Source organism: Manis javanica, chromosome 3 (genome assembly GCF_040802235.1).
Source record: "Manis javanica isolate MJ-LG chromosome 3, MJ_LKY, whole genome shotgun sequence".
Taxonomy (NCBI): domain Eukaryota; kingdom Metazoa; phylum Chordata; class Mammalia; order Pholidota; family Manidae; genus Manis; species Manis javanica.
This window is the reverse complement of record NC_133158.1, coordinates 55,334,123-55,350,879: the sequence shown is the minus strand read 5'-3', so window position 1 is coordinate 55,350,879 and position 16,757 is coordinate 55,334,123. Positions and strand designations below refer to the sequence as shown.

The window sequence follows — 16,757 nt, the reverse complement described above, 5'->3', positions numbered from 1 at the left end:
GTAGCGTCACTTCCGGCTCCCGTAAGCCTCAGGAGGCACTTTGGAGCAGGACAGCCCGCGGCCAGAAGTGGGCAGGCACCTGGGGGCGTTCCCTGCGCTGTAGCGCCTGCGGGGCGAGGTCCAAGTGAAAAAGGCGCCAAGGTGGCCGGTGCTGGGAGGGGCCGCGGTCCTGCCGCTGCCGACGTGCTCTTCGCCGCCCGCGTTGGCGCAGCCCGCAGCCCGCAACCCAGAGCCCGCAGTCTAACTTCCACCGACTTCCAGGCCATGCAGTGCAGGGTCAAATGGGATTAGCGTTTACTCCTACATGTTGGACTTACACTGAAGTGTCCTTGATGGACTATTAGGTAGCTTCTAAAGCCATATGTGAGTATGTATTTTGCAGCTTCTGAAATATCTAGGATAAGCATAAAAGGTGAAAGAATTAAAAGCAAAATGCAAATTTGGACTTAACGTTTGTTAAAGCTGCACATGATCCGAGGCAAGGTGCGGGGGGTGCATTATTAATACCTGAGGGATTGGAAAGGAAAATAGAAACACGATTTATCAGGGTGATAGAATTGTAGGTGAACTTTCATGTTCATTGCCATTATTGTTATGATAGGACTGCGCAATGAATAACAAAATTGGATTCTTGTCACTCTTTGAACTCTCTCCAAACATACTCAACCCTCTCCCTCAAGTGGGGAACCTACAGTCCAGTGGGGAAGATTAGGCAAATTTACAAATAGCAACAGGAGAAAAAGACCTAGGTCATAAAAAGATTACGGATAAAGCCTTTCCAGGTCAGAGCCCTAAGGGACTCAGTACAGGCCTTTAAATGCACATCTGCTTCCAGGCCTTCTCCAGGTCTTCCTCTTATTTTGCGCTAAATAGAAGAAGTTAACAGGGTCTGTTCGCCCCCTGCCTTTTGTGCTGATCTCTAAAATCTCTCCCCCAAGGAGAAATATTTTTAAATCTTGTAAGCAAGAGTACATGTTAGTGGGTCTAGACAGGAAAAACTTAAAGTAAGGAATAGGATGGGTACAAATTAGCTGTGGAGGGGCCGAACTGAAATTAAGACAGTAGGCCAGCTGTATCCCCTCTCCCTTTCCTTGACTGTGGAATCTTAAAAAAAAAGAAAACAGTGCTAGATCCAGGTGAATATCTTATAACTGAGGTAGAGAGGGATATGGGACCCGCATCATGATTAATTTTTCCTGCCTATGATGAAAAATGACAAGATATAAAGTATAGTAAGAACAGGAGGGACTCCATCTTAAGACTAAGATTTCATTTTAAAAACCAAGGAGTTAGACATGGGGGTCACAAGGAAGACAGTGTAGCACAGACAAGTAGCGACTCTGGCATCTAGCTACGCTGATGGACAATGACTGCAATTGGGTGTGGGGAGCACTTGATGATATGGGTAAATGCAGTAACCAAATGTTTTTCAGGTGAAACCTTCATAAGAGTTTGTATCAATGATCTTAATTTAAAAAAAACAACCACCAAGGAGTTAGGAGTTAATAAAATTCCTATATATCTCGTGGTGATTAGTTTATAACTGACCCTATTCTGAGGCAGGATATATGATATGCTCTCCTTATTTGAGGGCAACTATTACCTTGAAGAAGAACAGAACTAATAAATTCCTTGTGTAAGTTTATCCTACAGAACATCTAAAGGACTGACCATGGATGGCGATATAATGACTCTACCACCACAAAGTCACATGCCAGCCTACACTCCCCTACCCCTTTACCCCATTCTTGAAATCCTTCAAAACCCAAATCCTAAACCTTTAAGCCCACCTCTCCTCTGAGGCTGCCTGCACTGCCCTTGCTTTGAGTGTGTATTTTGCTTTAAATAAAAACTTCTTGCTGCTTAGTTTATTGCATTTTGTCCCCAAGTTCTTCCAAGCCTGACAGGAGGTTAATAAGAGACCCCTTTCCTGGTGATATGCGTCTTTGTTACTTTCCTACTTCATTCAGTTTTCTACTCTTAAGCACAAGTCCTCACTCTCTCCCTGTTTTACTTCAGACAAGTAGGGAAAGGCTACTGAGATATCTGACTTGGGGCTTGCAAGTTCTCTCACCTGGTGACCCAAACAGGACTGTGGCTGTACAATCATTCTTTGCTTTCGCAAGTTCTCAGAAAATAATCTCACTCCATCCAGTGCTCCTCCGCAGCTCACCTCTACCTACAGGTAGAAGCTGTTTAGTTCCCATACCCGGCAGATTGAGGAAGACACTGGATGCCAGGTGACCTTCGCTTTAGAAGTTGGCAGGGATGTGCCCTATGCTGAGCAGGAGTTCAATAAGCTTCCCTTTCCTCCTCTGATCTCCCTTTCTCTCTACTGCCAGCATGGCTGCACAAATACAGGAGGCACTTTTCCTGGCACTGTGCAACTCCGACATCTGCTACTATTCTTGCTTTAATGAATCCTTCCTTACCTACACTTGTCGTCATGTTCACGAATTCTTACCTGAACAAAGTCAAGAGCCCTCCCCTATCACAGTTTCCCCTAGCTGGTGGGAAAGACTGCCCTGGAAGGGACTGCCTGGCAACATAGCCACAAGGAGAATATACATGGGTTTTGGAGACTGGAGGTCAGGGTAGAACTTATGAAAATCCAAATTAAGAAATTTACACTTACTAAAATGAATACATGTTCTTTAAAAGTAGTGTCCTTTAAAAGGCATGTCAATTTTATTTTCATGTTTGAACTTTTATTAGTAATAATAGATGCTACACAACTAAATTCCCTTTATTATCCCTTTCTCCCTAAAGCTTTGCAGATTTCCCTCCTCTACAATTTTAAGTGATAAATATAAATTTGACTTGCTTTGTTGCAGAATCCATACATACTGAGAATAATTTTGCTTTGTCTGGCATGCCATATAAATGTTCAAAGGTTTAAAAAACTAATTTTTTAAATGAGTTTTGCTGTTGTCATTCATTGTTGTTGCCCTTGTTACATAGCATTAGCTCCCAGTTCTGGAGACTCAAGGATTTGGATGCTTGCAGTGAAATTAGTTTTTGGTAATCTTTATTTATCTAGTATTTTGGAATATAATATATCCAGTATTATATCCAGAAATATCCAGTATAACTGAAAAAGATATTATTCAAGTTCTAACCTCCTCCAGACTGTTACATTGGAACAAAAATTATTGGAGTGGCTGGGGAGAAAAACAATTTTCCTCTACCCTTCTAGATGCTTTGTCTGGTGAACTGATATAAAACAGACTAAGAGGAGAAAATTTAATTTAATTATGTATGTATGGGAGCCCCATAAGAATATGAGACTCAAGGAAAAGTCACAGGAATGAAAGGTACAGCCTGGGGAATATAGTCAGTAATGTTGCAGTAAGTCAGTAGAGTGACAGATGTAACTACACTTAACGGTGGTGAACATTCTGTAATGTATATAATTGTTGAATCACTATATTGTATACCTGAAACTATTATGTCAATTACACTTGAACTTAAAAAGATTTGTTTTAAATCCTACTCTACTGAAATACTTGATAGCTATACCTTGTTCCTTATATTTAAAAACATTAATCTTTTTGTGTTATGTATATTTTATCCCAACTAAAAATATATATATTAGTAAGTTCACTCAGTAATAGAAGATCCAAAACCATTTGCTCTTTCTGGGATCCTATCTGTGGCCCAAATGCTAAAAGGGATCTCTTAGGTCAGCATGAAGGAGTGTACAGGAGTCAACAGCAAAACTTTCCTTCTCTCTTTTTCCTTCATCTGGAGGTGAAAGCTGGAGTCTTACCTTATAAAGGAAGGATAGCAGGCAAAAACATACTAGAGAAGCCACTGATGCAGTGAAAAAGAGCCCCAGCCTAGAAGTCAGCAAATGGTGCCAGAGCTGCCACAATTGTGCTACAGAACCACAGGTTTAATTGCTCCATGCCTCAGTTTCCCCATTGGCCATATGCTATAATATCCCATTATTTCCTTCACCAGTGAATTTAAAAGTAGGAAAGCTCCTTAAACTACACAGTTATACAAATAAAACAGGCTCTTGAAAAACATGGATTTGAACTGTGTGGATCTATTTATAAGCAGATGTTTTTCAATAAATATATTGGAAAATTTTTTGGAGATTTGTGACAACTTGAAAAAACATTTTCTTTTCTCCAGCTTACTTTGTCAGAATACAGTAGTAATACATGAAACATACAAAATATGTGTTGACTCTATGTTATCAGTGATGCACGAGCTTCCAGTCAACAGTAAGATATTAGTAGACAAGTTTTGGGGGAGTCAAATTATACATGAGAGCCAGCCCCCCTAATCCCCTGTATTGTTCAGTGGTCAACTGTGTAAAGTGATGCTAGTTCGGAGCCCAAGCCAAATGAGTGAATGTGGCTCAAGGGGGAGAAAACTGGAAAATGAAAACTTCTAAGCAACCATTGCTTAAGAAAAAGAAGGCCATCTTCAATGGCTTTCAAATGCCCGAATTCCCAAAAAAATCACTGAGTCATTGATAAAGGCTGAGAAGAAATGGTGATTAATTACCATCATAATTAACATTTATTGAGTAATGTGTGTGTCAGGCAAGGAAGGACATGTAAGCAGAGATGAAACAGATCTGTATCCTGAAAAGGCAAGCAACAAAGCTGGGAGAACAGAACATATACTTAAAGGACAAATAACAAGGATTCAAATGTTGAATACAAACAAAAATAAAAGTGAACCAGATTCCATGAGAGCCAAATGCCCAAATCCGAAAAAATAGGTAACGCTTTGGTGTGCTCACCAAGGCACACTCATGGTTCTCTAAATCTTGTTTCAAATTATATTCCTATTTAGATTCTGTTTCATCTTTATGTTGACCTGTTTTTTAACAGCCTACTTTTTAATGTAGAAGTTACAACTGCAAATAAACAGATTCTCCTCTCTAACTCAGTCACAGGTACAAGAGGGAACTTTTGCTGCTTGTTCCATAAAATCAGTAAAAATATGCACCTCTTACCAGAGCTACAGACCAGGAATCTAGGAGATTAAAAAAAAGGGGGTAGGGGTAGAGAGGGAAGGCATTGTAAACCAGAGGATTCAGGTTAGGGGTGGGAAGTTTTTAGTCTTTAGACAAAGGCATTTAGTACCTTGTTCCTTATATTTAAAAACATTAATCTTTTTGTGTTATGTATATTTTATCCCAACTAAAAAAGTATATATTAATAAGTCCACTCAGTAATAGAGGATCCAAAACCATTTGCTCTTTCTGGGGTCCTATCTGTGGCCCAAATGCTAAAAGGGATCTCTTAGGTTAGCATTTCTCAAACATTTTTTATTGCACTTCATGGCAAAACAATCACTTTACAACTCTGTATACATGTGTGGGTGTATTCACATGAAACTGAAACAAAAGTTTCTTGAATACCTTTGCTGGTATTATTTGGAATATTCCTCTGGAATTTTCTATTTGATTTTTAAAATGTTGAATTCAACTCATTAAGCTGTGCGCTGTGACCTGTGTTTGAAACCCACAGTTGCAGGGCATCTCCTTTCTGAGAGTAGGTCTTTTCAGTGAACAGGACAAAGGACTTGCTTGAAGTTATATTTCAACTCCCAAAGTTTCTCCTTGTTACTTTGCCCACTGTTTCAACTTTCTACCAGCTTACACTTCAGCAAATATCGATTGAAGTTTTATGAGTTAGGAGGCAGAATTAGAATAGATGAAGTCTTTTCAAGCACTTTCAAATGCTGGCATAACACTTTGATCAATCTTGGCAGAACTATGCCTGTCCCACAGAGGTCATCAGTTACCACTCTAACCTACATTCAACTCTGACCACACTCCTTTTTGACAAACAGTACCCATCTTCTTTACCTTGAAATCCCTAAGTACTGGGCACTTACTTTAGGACCAGAGTCATAAAATGAAACTGTGGAACTCTGCACATTGGAACAGGTTGCATTCCATAGAGTAGAGGTGGACTTGTCAGCTCATATATTTGAAGCTGGTGCTTTTTTCCACTTTATTTTTTTTTTCCCCTTAAAAGTGTACTTGGAAACCTCCAGTTTCCTGTCCTAATAGTGCTGACTAAATTATTTTTTGGTTCCTCTCTGCTTAAAGGAAGCTTACACAGGAGAACATGAAACCAGAGCAACATCCAGGTTAATATGGAGAAGTTTGCCCCAACTTTATAGCAAGTGGCAAGGGTTACTCTACGCAAGTAAAGGACAATAATTAGTTTTTAAATTAACTACAAGGATATTTATGCCAGTGAGTATAGTGGTCTACTTGGAGTTTTGAGCAGGATAGGAGGTTCTATTTAGTCCTGGACAAAACAGAACTACTTCCATAATAGAATTTCAAATTTGAAACTTTAACCTGTGTACCATCCCTGGCTTATAATAGTTGTTCGATAAACATACAATGAATTCCTTGAACAAAATCCCTCTATTCCACCTCATCAAGTGGCTATTTAGCTTCTCCCTTTTCCTGATGATCACAAACCAATCACTTACCAAAGCAGAGAGTCTTGGGTAGTTCCGACGGTTAGAAAGTTTTTTATGAAACTGAATTCTCTCTCCTTCAACCTTCTATAAATTGGTCACTTCTTGAAGATTGCTCTCAAGTCCATCCATAGCTGCCTTTTCTTCTTCAGGTTAAATATCCTAATCCCTTCTAAGGCCCATGATAAGACAGGATTCCACATCTCCCCACCCACTGATCCCTTTCGGAAGCATGGTCTGACAAATCCAGATGGAGCAGCGCCACCCGTCCTCTGCTCTAGAGGCTACACCCTTTATGAGTCCCATCTGTCTGCCACCACATTCACTATCTTGACAGCCACTGAACATTCTGAACATTGTCAATGCATGTTGAGCTTTCAGCAGGGAAACAGACTGGTCTGGGACCAATGGAGCAGAGATCTGGGTTCAAAATCTAGTTTTTCCATGTACTACCTAATTGTACTAGTATTTCATATTTCTCTCTTTACTGTGGATAATGTATTATCCACACAGAGTTGCAATCTGATATACTGTACATAGACTACCTGTTCCAGTTCACCACCACTCTAGTCAGAGAATGATAGAAAAGAGTCAAGTCTATTTGGCTAGGGACATCTTTGCTGTTACAGCTGAATGACACGAGCTAAGATTTATTAACTACTCTGCTGGGAAGAATTCTAATCCCTTCATGGTATTAGTTTATGTAATCCCCATAACACTAATAGGAATTAATCCCTTAAGAATAAGAATTAGTATTATCCCCATTTTCCAGATATGGTAACTGCATTATACAGAACTCAAGGAACTTGCCCCAAGTCACATGGCTAATAAGTGGTGACAACTGGAATTCAAACCAAGGCAGTCTACTTCTGATCCTTGCCCTAAACAACTCTACTATATGGCTTCTTGAATCTAGCCATAGCACAGACTGACTGCACACATATGTGGCTTTACAGACTTCTGCTCAAGGCAGAATTCCTGTTAAAGAGGTCCAGAGACCATCCAAGTGGGATAATTTAAGAAGATTCAGTATTAGGGAGATGCATTTATTTTTCATTTCAGAATCTATTTCAAAATTTGGATTCACATTCATGTTGAGGGGGAAATCTCAGATAATTCTAAAGTTTAGACTTTATAGTGTAACTGGTGTTCCAGAAATATAGATACATATGGGACAGAATTGCAGTGCATTCCTATTGTCCCTATAAGACAGATGATTTCTTTAAACTCTCAGAATATATACTTCCTTTGATAACAAGAGTCACTAAGTCACCGAGTTAAAAGAGTTACATTAACTTTATTTCCAAAATAACAGTGAGTCAGTTTCATTTTTCTTACTTTTATCTTCCTCCTTTCAACATCTGTAGTTTGCAACTCTTTTGCTTATATCTGAGTTTCCCTTCCTCTATGGTGTAAATCTGGCATCTTAAACAATAATGCTTCTGATAAACTGTGTGCGTATGGCTAAACATTGCCAAATTGAGGACTTAGTTTTTTTTTAAAGGCTACAACAGAGACCTTTGAAAAAACATTGTGATGTGCTGGGTGGCTGCTGATGTAAATGTGGAAAATGGACAAATGTGTAAAGAAAATACTTGCAAATGGATGATTAAAACTACATCCCAAGTCAGCAAATCCAGTGCTCAGGAAAACTACCCTATCATCGGAAATTTTTGGGTTTCTTCAGCTTAATATACACAAGTAGACAAATGTTCCCTTAGTTTGGAAAATGATCCTGCCAAAAATTTATTTCTCATACATGGAAATGTGGTCAAGGAGGCAACTGTTTGGTGGTTACATCTGTGAGGGCTGGCCTGGCCTCCCCCATTCATCTTACACACTCCTCCGGGGTAGGGAAGCTGTGTCCCAAGGCTGGCCTTCTCAGGTGTCAGTCTGCTAATATTCGCGAGCCTCTACCCTGCCTAGGTACTGGGCTGGGTGCTTATACTGTGGCATCTTATGTTAGCCTCCCAACAATTCTGTGAAATAGGCACCATACCCACTTTATAGATGCATAAGTGGAAGTGCAAAGACACAAAATACTTGGCTCCAAGAGGCACAGCTTTTAGATGGCCCATTCTAATTTCATATCTCTGAGGTGTTCTATGTTAAACCACCTTTCATTATGTCTCAGGTATTGAAATAGTGAGATACTGTCCAGTAGGCAAATGACTGAAGCTCTAGGCCCAGAGTAAGTGACTCACTGCGAGGCTCCAGCCCGGAACTTATAACTGCACTTGTCTCAGGAAGACTTGAGTCTGGATTATAATTGAATCTAATGGGATGGCATGGGCACAAAATAAAAGACCCCAAAATATGAAAGATCACTAGGTGCAGTGTACCTGGGATAACGATCTCTCAGAATGATTCCTAAAAGTAACCTATGCTAGAGTGAGATTTGGAATTCGCTTAACTGGTGACAGGAAGATCTACAGCCCCCAACTAGGTCACCAGAAAGCAGCCAACCTCAAGTGTAATCATGAAAAACCATCTCTTAACGTGAGATGGCTGCTTCTTAGATGGATTTAAACTAGGAGGCATTCAGAGAGACTCACAGGCTTCTGCAATCAAGTCCAACCCAGGACTCAAAGGTAGGCAAGGCAGCAGAGAGCCCCAAGGAAAAGAGGACCCGGAGAACAGGAGGCAGCCCCGCTGAGCCCAGTGCTTTCCCTGTTTCAGGCAGAGACTGAGGTCCCAGGTCCCACCTTGACCTTACTAAAGGACAGGCAGGGTTCCCCGCAGGTGTTAAGACCTATCAAACTGAAGTGGACTGTGAGATTCACAAAGAGCCTAGACTCTAGCCCAGCGCTTCTTACACTTTAATGTGCATATGAGTCTGGGGCCATGGGGGGGAAAGTGGGGTTTAAAATGCAGATTCTGACTCAGAAATTCCTGGTCAGAGCCCCATGATCGCACTTCTAACAAGATTCCAGGTGATGCCCAGACTGGGGCTTCTGTACACACTTGAGATTTTAGAGGAAGAAGGGTTTTTATTAGCTATTTCTCCAGCACTCCCCACTAAGAGAACACACTGTGTGGCCAGCTGGCATGAAAGTGGTTTCTGCTCGGCAGCTATTTTTAGGTAGCTGTAGCAGCCTGTACTCTACACAGCTTTTCATCGACAAGGGCAATTCCTGGGGCTATCACAGCTTACACAGAACAGCCCTTAAGCCCCTTCGGCTCCTTTGCGAGCTCAGTGGCCAGCCCCCTTACTTATCCTGATATTTGAGAGGATTTAACCCTCCTGAGAAGACATCAGACCCCATGTGAAGACCTGGCCTACATAGTAGTTTTCATTCTCCACACAAATTAATAAGCAGGCCCTCTGAATCATTGTTTTGTGTCCATGGGTAGCAGGTACCTGAACTGATAACACTGCTCCTGAAACTGAAACCAAGGAACAACCTAAACCTGCCATGAACTTCATTGAGTACCCGGGGAAGACCAGCTGGACACCAGGCTCTGCAGACGGCTCCGGCCCCTCTCCTGCACACTGGGCCAGGGCTGGAACGAGGCTAGGCTTTTCTAGAAAACGTTGAAATCCCACCACCAACCCCCTCCCCACCACCACCCAAATGAACAAAAACTTACTGAGAAACTAAAGGAAAACTTATCATTAATATTAAATTAATACTAACCTTATCAATACTAAATCATTACTCCCCTGGGTCCCTCAATCCACTCACACACTCACAAGATAGGAAACAGACAGATTGCGAGGTGTGCATTTGGAAACCTAATTCTGAATTCTAGTTAAAGGTGGTGAGTGGGGCACCAGCCTTGACCTGCTTCCTTTTCTTAGCCTCTCTGAGTAGGAAGAGGGAGGCAGTGTCTGGGCAAGGACACTCACTCCTGGAGCTGTTGAGGGTTGGTGCTGGCACGGTGCAGGTGCACTGACAGCGTTGCCCAGAGAATGAACTCTTGGGACTATCCTTTCTGCCTGCGGTAAACATGAGGCATCCCTGGCCTACCTCATTCTCTCTTCTAGAGACTGAGCCTCTGGGAGACTGATTCCACCCCCAGGCCCTGTCCCTCTGCACGGAGCTTACAGGCACTGCTCCACCCTGTCCGGATCTCTCTGCACAGTTAGCTCCCGGATGGCCAGCCCTCACCCTGACACATTTCTCTCTGGCCACTTAGCACAGCCACCGAGCTGGGTCATGAATGGCCCTACACCAACCTGGTGCCTGAGGGGCACCGTGCTCTGGTGCTTGTCTATCACGGCATCAGCTCCCTCTGCCAGAGAGACTGCGTTACCTCGTCCTGTTTCGGAGCCGGAGCCTGCTTTGGAGCCATCTGCCAAGTCCCTACTTCTTGTCGGAGGGATACCTCCAATATTCCACATGTTCATACAATAAAAAGATTTTGAATAAGTGAAACTTATTCCCTGGGTTTGCAGGGACCATAGTCAGGCAACCCCTAGGTGTGCTGTTGTGACATGCAGATTATTTCAGAGTTGAGAGCAATCAAGGCCCAAAGGACTCAGAAAGAACTCCCACCCAATTGCATAAAGAGGGCTATCACCTTAGACAGCTAAACTAGGTGTGGTAGCCAGGGCAGGACGTGGCTAAAGCTGTTAAAATTCCTCTCAGGGCTCGTCTCCCCTCTCCCACTGTTTTTTTTGTGGCCCATCAAACATTTGTTTACCAAACATATACTACTATCCTATTCTTGTGGATTGGTATCCTTTTCCTTTGAAGTCTCAGGCCCCTACCCTCTTCTTCTTGGTTTAGGATGACGTATCTCATTGTCCCTGACTGTCTTTGGAACCCATGTCCAGGCTTCCCTGTATGTATGTAAGTAAACTGTTTTTTTCTCTCCTGTTAATCTGTCTCATGTCAATTTGATTCTTCCACCAGCTAGAAGAACAAACCTCAGCAGGGAGAAATTTCTGTCCCCCAACAGGTCATGTTCTCATTCTTCTCACCTAAATCACGGTGCATTTGATGAATGTTCAGGGGGACCTACTATGTGTCAGGCATTGTGTTAAGTCCTAGTGATAAAGAGCTGCCTCAGAATGCCTCACTCACGTTCTCCCGATGACTTGTCCATCCTCCAGAAGTCTGCCATTCTACTTCTACAGCATCAAACACCTTTGAAACTTTAAGAGAAGTAAGTATCCTTGTTTCATATTTAGATATCACAACAGACAAATGGCCAGCACAGAAGGTCCACAGAGGTGCTACATTATTGTCTATTTCCAAGAAGTTTTCTAAAAACAAGCTGGGCAACAGATGTACAAAGGCCATGAATTATCAGAGAGTAGGTACATGATGAGTCGAAGGTCAGGTGCTCGGATGCTCCTATCTGGGCCCCTACAAGGGGATTCCTTTTGCTCACTGTACAAATACCAATTTGTGTCCTCTCTCTGTAAGTGCCAGATCTTTCTCAGGTGCCTGCTGGACACCTCCACCTGGATGATTCACTCAAATTCAACCTGTCCCAAAGAGAACCAACACCCTCCTCCCCAAAGCTGGTGCTCCTGGCTCCTTTGACACCATACTTTACAGATTAGGGGACAGGCCTGACAGTCCTGGGGATTCTCCCCAGAGCTACCTGATCTGTGGCTATAAATAAAATAAATAAAAGTTTATTGAACGAAGCTCCTTTGGCATCATTTTTGTTCCTGGGCTTGGATGACACCATCTCATTCCTTGGATAACTTCCCCAAACCAGTTGCACTGAATTAGAGACAATTACAAACTGGGCGCTGCTGGTGATTAGCATATAATGGACTCCAGCATCTCTACTTTTGTTTTTTGTTTTTGTTTTTTTATCAGAGCTCACTCTTGGGAGAGTTTCAGGTTTCCACAGAGAGGGAATGGAGACATTGACATCCCCTGCTTCAATACCTCAGCACATCCCCCACATCACTGTTATTCTGGAGGAAGAGTGAAGACTTCACCTGACTTGGTCCATATCACGTGTGTTGAGGGATGCTTTCTCTCAGCAGAGCATCAGGATCAGCTGCGTGGGGAAGGCAGCGACACACCAGGCAAAACTGTGTTCCTAGAAGTATGCGGATGTGCATGTAAGTGCATAGGAAATGGTCAGGAGGGAGGCACAACACACTAATGGAGTAACAGGGAAACCAATGTGGGGGACCGATGGGAGCTCTGCACGATCTTCACAATGTCTCTGTAAATCTAAAACTGTCTTAAAGAAGTCTATTTGAAAAGAAAAAAATTAGCAAAAAACTAAAAAAGTGAGTTGTTAAAAGGTCAGGAGTTGCATAACAAACACAAAAGCTGAAACTCAAGGCAAGCTAGCATGCTAAGTCGTCTGACAAGGGCCTCTGGGAGTTCAGAAGAGGGCACACTGTGGCCAGGGAGATCTAGGGGGGCTCCTGGGAGGAACAAGACCTGGGGACTCCTGAAGGTACCACCTGCACAGGCCACAAGCAGGTTGAAGCTGTTCAAAAGAACCCATAGATACAAAGAAGGCAGCCTAGGGCGGAATGTCAATTTAAGCTCTTTAAGTATCTTAGAGATACACGTCTCTAAGTATCTCACCTTCAAATCTCAACCTCTCTTATCTGTAGCAAGTAATGTTTATCTCCCAGGTTTAATTGAGAAACTGCAAGTGAAGTACTTAGTGGCATGTGGACACTTCAGAGGGGCTTGAAAGTGCACTACCAGCTGTAGGGGAGCTGCTGTCAGAGCTTCAGGTCACAGTGCTGCATACGCTGACCGTGCCCCCCGTTTTGTCTCCCCACTGTCTCTCACTCTCAGCTGCCATTTGGCCAGATTGCATTTGCCCTCCTATCCTGACTTTCTAGACTGACTCCCTGCATCTTTCTCCCTCTCCCTCTCCTCCTTTGGGCCCATGGGGCTCCACCTCAGAGACTGCCCACCCCTGCATGGGTTCCTCCCTTTTGCCAGATAGGTTCTTATTCTTTTTATCTCTCCCTGTCACTGATCATGGCTTCCTGACCTCTTTCCCCACACTATAACAAGTACCTGTCAGTCCCACTGGGTCTCATAAAGCCAGCACACCTAATGCCTTACTTTTTTGCCTCTAACACAGTTGTATCCTGAGATTCATCTCCAGTTGGAATTAAAAATTAATAAGAAAGGGACCATCTTATCTTAGAACACTTTGACTCAAATGTATACTTTTTCTACTATTAACAACAAAATGAAAAGGGATAGCTAAAGCATTTTCTGAGAACTATGACATCTGTAGTCCTCTACAGTGTGGTCCCACCTGGATTGTTGGGAAGTGATGCAAAATACACCTGGCTTGGGGGAAATGAAATCTCACATGAAAATATGAGACTATCAAAAGTCCTTGGCTATTAGCAAAATGAGATGTCCTTGGATATCTTGTGTTTATAAGGTTAGCCATTGGCCAGGAGACTGATAAAATTAATCACCCTGCAGACACACCCTTACTTCTCTGTGGTTTCTTATGGATTTATAGCCCTCAGAGTAAGAAAGAGCAAGATTAGCAAAGGGCCATAAATCTCTATTCTGAGTCATTTTAGCTGAAAAGTCCTCTGTCAGGTCCCTGAAGTTTGCATTTAAAAGGTCCTGCACCATTTTTTATGCCTTCTCCCCTAAGCTAAATGTACCCAAGAGGAAAAGAAAAACATTTCAATATAGGTGGATGAATATATCAGTCCTTATGCAAATTGAGTTTTTCTAAGACCAGGAATTATGGGGGAGGGTAAAAGCAATTTAAAAAAATTATCTCTATTTAAAATTAAACCATAAAACTCTTAGAAGAAAACATAGGCAAAAATCTCTTGAACATAAGCACAAGCAATTTTTCCTGGATGCATCTCCTTAAGCAAGGGAAACAAAATAAAAAGTGAACAAGTGGGACTATATCAAACTAAAAAGCATTGTACAAAAAGGCAACCTACAGTATGGGAGAATATATTCATTATCAATTTTGGGGTTAAAGTCCAAAATATATAAAGAACTTATAAGCCTCAACACCAAAAAAACATAACCCAATTAAAAATGAGTGGAGGACCTGAGCAGACCTTTTCCAAAGACATTCAGATGGCCAATGGGCACAAGAAAAGGTGCTCCATGTTGCTAATCATCAGGGAAATGGAAATCAAAACCATGAGAATTTACCTCACACCAGTGAGAATGGGCACTATTCAAAAGACAAGATATAACAAGTGTTGGTGAGGATGTGGAGAAATGGGAACCCTCCTACACTGTTGGTGGGAATGTAAATTGGTACGTCCACTGTGGAAAACAGTATGGATGTTCCTCAAAAAAAAACTAAGAACAGAAACACCATTCAACCCAGTAATTCCACTTCTAGGAATTAACCAGAAGAAAACAAAATCCCTAGTTTTAAAAGATATATGCACCCCTATGTTTATCGCTGAATTATTTACAGTAGCCAAGATGTGGAAGCAATCTAAATGGACATCAATAGACGAATGGATAAAGAAGATATAGTACATATATACAGTAAAATATTATTCAGCCATAAAGAAAAAAGAAATCCTGCCATTTGCAGTAACATGGATGGACCTAGAGGGTATTATGTTCAGTGAAATAAGCTAGGCAGAGAAAGGCAAACAACATATGATTTCATTTATTTGTGGAATATAAAAACAAAGCAAAACAGAAGGAACAAAACAGCAGTAGATTCATACACACTGAGAAGTGACTAGCAGTTACCCTAAGGAAGGGGTTGGAATGGGTGGACGGGGAGGTTGAGAGAGATGAAGGGGCATACAAATTCTCTATCATAATGTAAGTTGGTTAATGGGGCTAACATGGAGAATATAGCCAATGCCTTACCGTCTTTCTATGTTGACAGAGAGTAACCGCTCTAGTGGGAATGAGGATTTAATAATATGGGTAACTGTTGAACCACCATGCTGTTTATCTGAAACCAGTATAATATTGTATACCAAAGATACTTCAATAAAAAAAACCCAAATATATATAACATAAAAAATAAAATCTAGGCACTGACAATTCGTCTTAAAATGCTTCTAAATATTATTTAATAATTAAGACATTTGAAAACAGGACTCTCTTGGACTTGAGGAAAGAAGACATTTAAATATTACCAGGGAAAAGTTTCTCATCACAGGAAAAAGAAAGGAAGAATTTAGACACTAGAAATTGGTAAATATAATCTTCACAAATATTAAAAACTAGAAAATCTTTGCGGCTGTTTGTATGTTTGTGTTTGTGTCTGTATTTATATGTTGTAAGTGGGAGATATTTTTTCACCTCTGGTTGGTATTGCTAAAATTAATTGTTTTAAAGACAAGCACTTGTAAGAATTGAGCATTCCCAAACTCTCAGATTCTGATAGAAACTAACCCAAGTGTTTTTCAAGACTTGGATAATTTTTGGTAAATTAATGCTAACTTAAATTTGGTTTAATTAAAATAGACATGTCTTTAGAGTTAAAAGCATTAGAATTAAAACTTTTATTCTACCTAGGGTTACTTAAGTCATTTAAGTTGATGTTATCTGGTAAATCTTTCAAAAAATGGCTGACTTTATCTGATGTTTAGTAAAGACTTTGCGGGTAATCAAGTTATGTTTGTTGAGAACAAATAAAGTAAATAGGTGTAGTAGGTGAACTTTTTAGCAATAATTATGTGTTAAGGTATGTGTAGATAAAAATTAAACATGTTTTTCAAAAGTTGGTGATGAAACACCAACTTTTGAAAAAGCCTGAAAATCTTTTTGGTAACCTGAAACCTTAAAGTATGCTAAATAAGTTCAGAGAAATTAAGGATAATTTGGGTCTGTTAGTAAACATGTTTTATATTTATTGAAAGATTATACTATGAAGAAGCAAATTTCTAGAAATTATGAAATGTATTAATTAATTTCCCAATCTAAAGAATGCTAATGTGACAGTTCACAAATGCTTATTCTTTGTTTTCATTGAAAATTAAGGTGTCTAAGGGTTTTAAGTTCTAATTAAGGCTACTTAAAATAATAAGGGAAATACCGTCATATGCAAGAAAAGTTAGGAAGTGTGCTTTAGATAAAAGTAGGTATGAAGAATGGAAATGTAGTTTCATTAAGGGAAAAGAAGGTAATTTTGTCCTAAAGAGAGGCTGGGAAAGAGGTAAAACAGGACAAAAATCTAAAAGTAAACAGAAAGTTAAAATTCTTGGTTTTCTCTAGCACCTTGGACTTGAGCAAGAGAGTTACCTCTTTGATTGTTTAACTGGAATTATTCCAGATATTTGCTTTTTATAGACTGTTGAGCAAAGAAGTCCTCTTCATAGGACTTATATCCAATTCCTATTAATTATTTTATAGTTTAAATATACTTAACATTTTATGACTCAA

At 40.8% G+C, this 16,757-nt stretch overlaps 1 protein-coding gene across 3 annotated transcripts in view; it reads right to left on the bottom strand.

The window, feature by feature from the left end:
• Positions 1 to 98: 98 nt before the first annotated feature.
• LOC108383827 (zDHHC palmitoyltransferase 19) overlaps positions 99 to 16,757 on the bottom strand; it is a 76,643-nt gene continuing 59,984 nt past the window's right edge. Inside the window, exon 4 of one of the 3 annotated variants that reach the window (XR_012129166.1) lies at positions 99 to 12,471. The gene's annotated coding sequence lies outside the window, so the exon portion shown is untranslated. The remainder of the gene's footprint in view (positions 12,472 to 16,757) is intronic. The other 2 variants (XR_012129165.1, XR_012129167.1) reach the window with 2 other exon arrangements.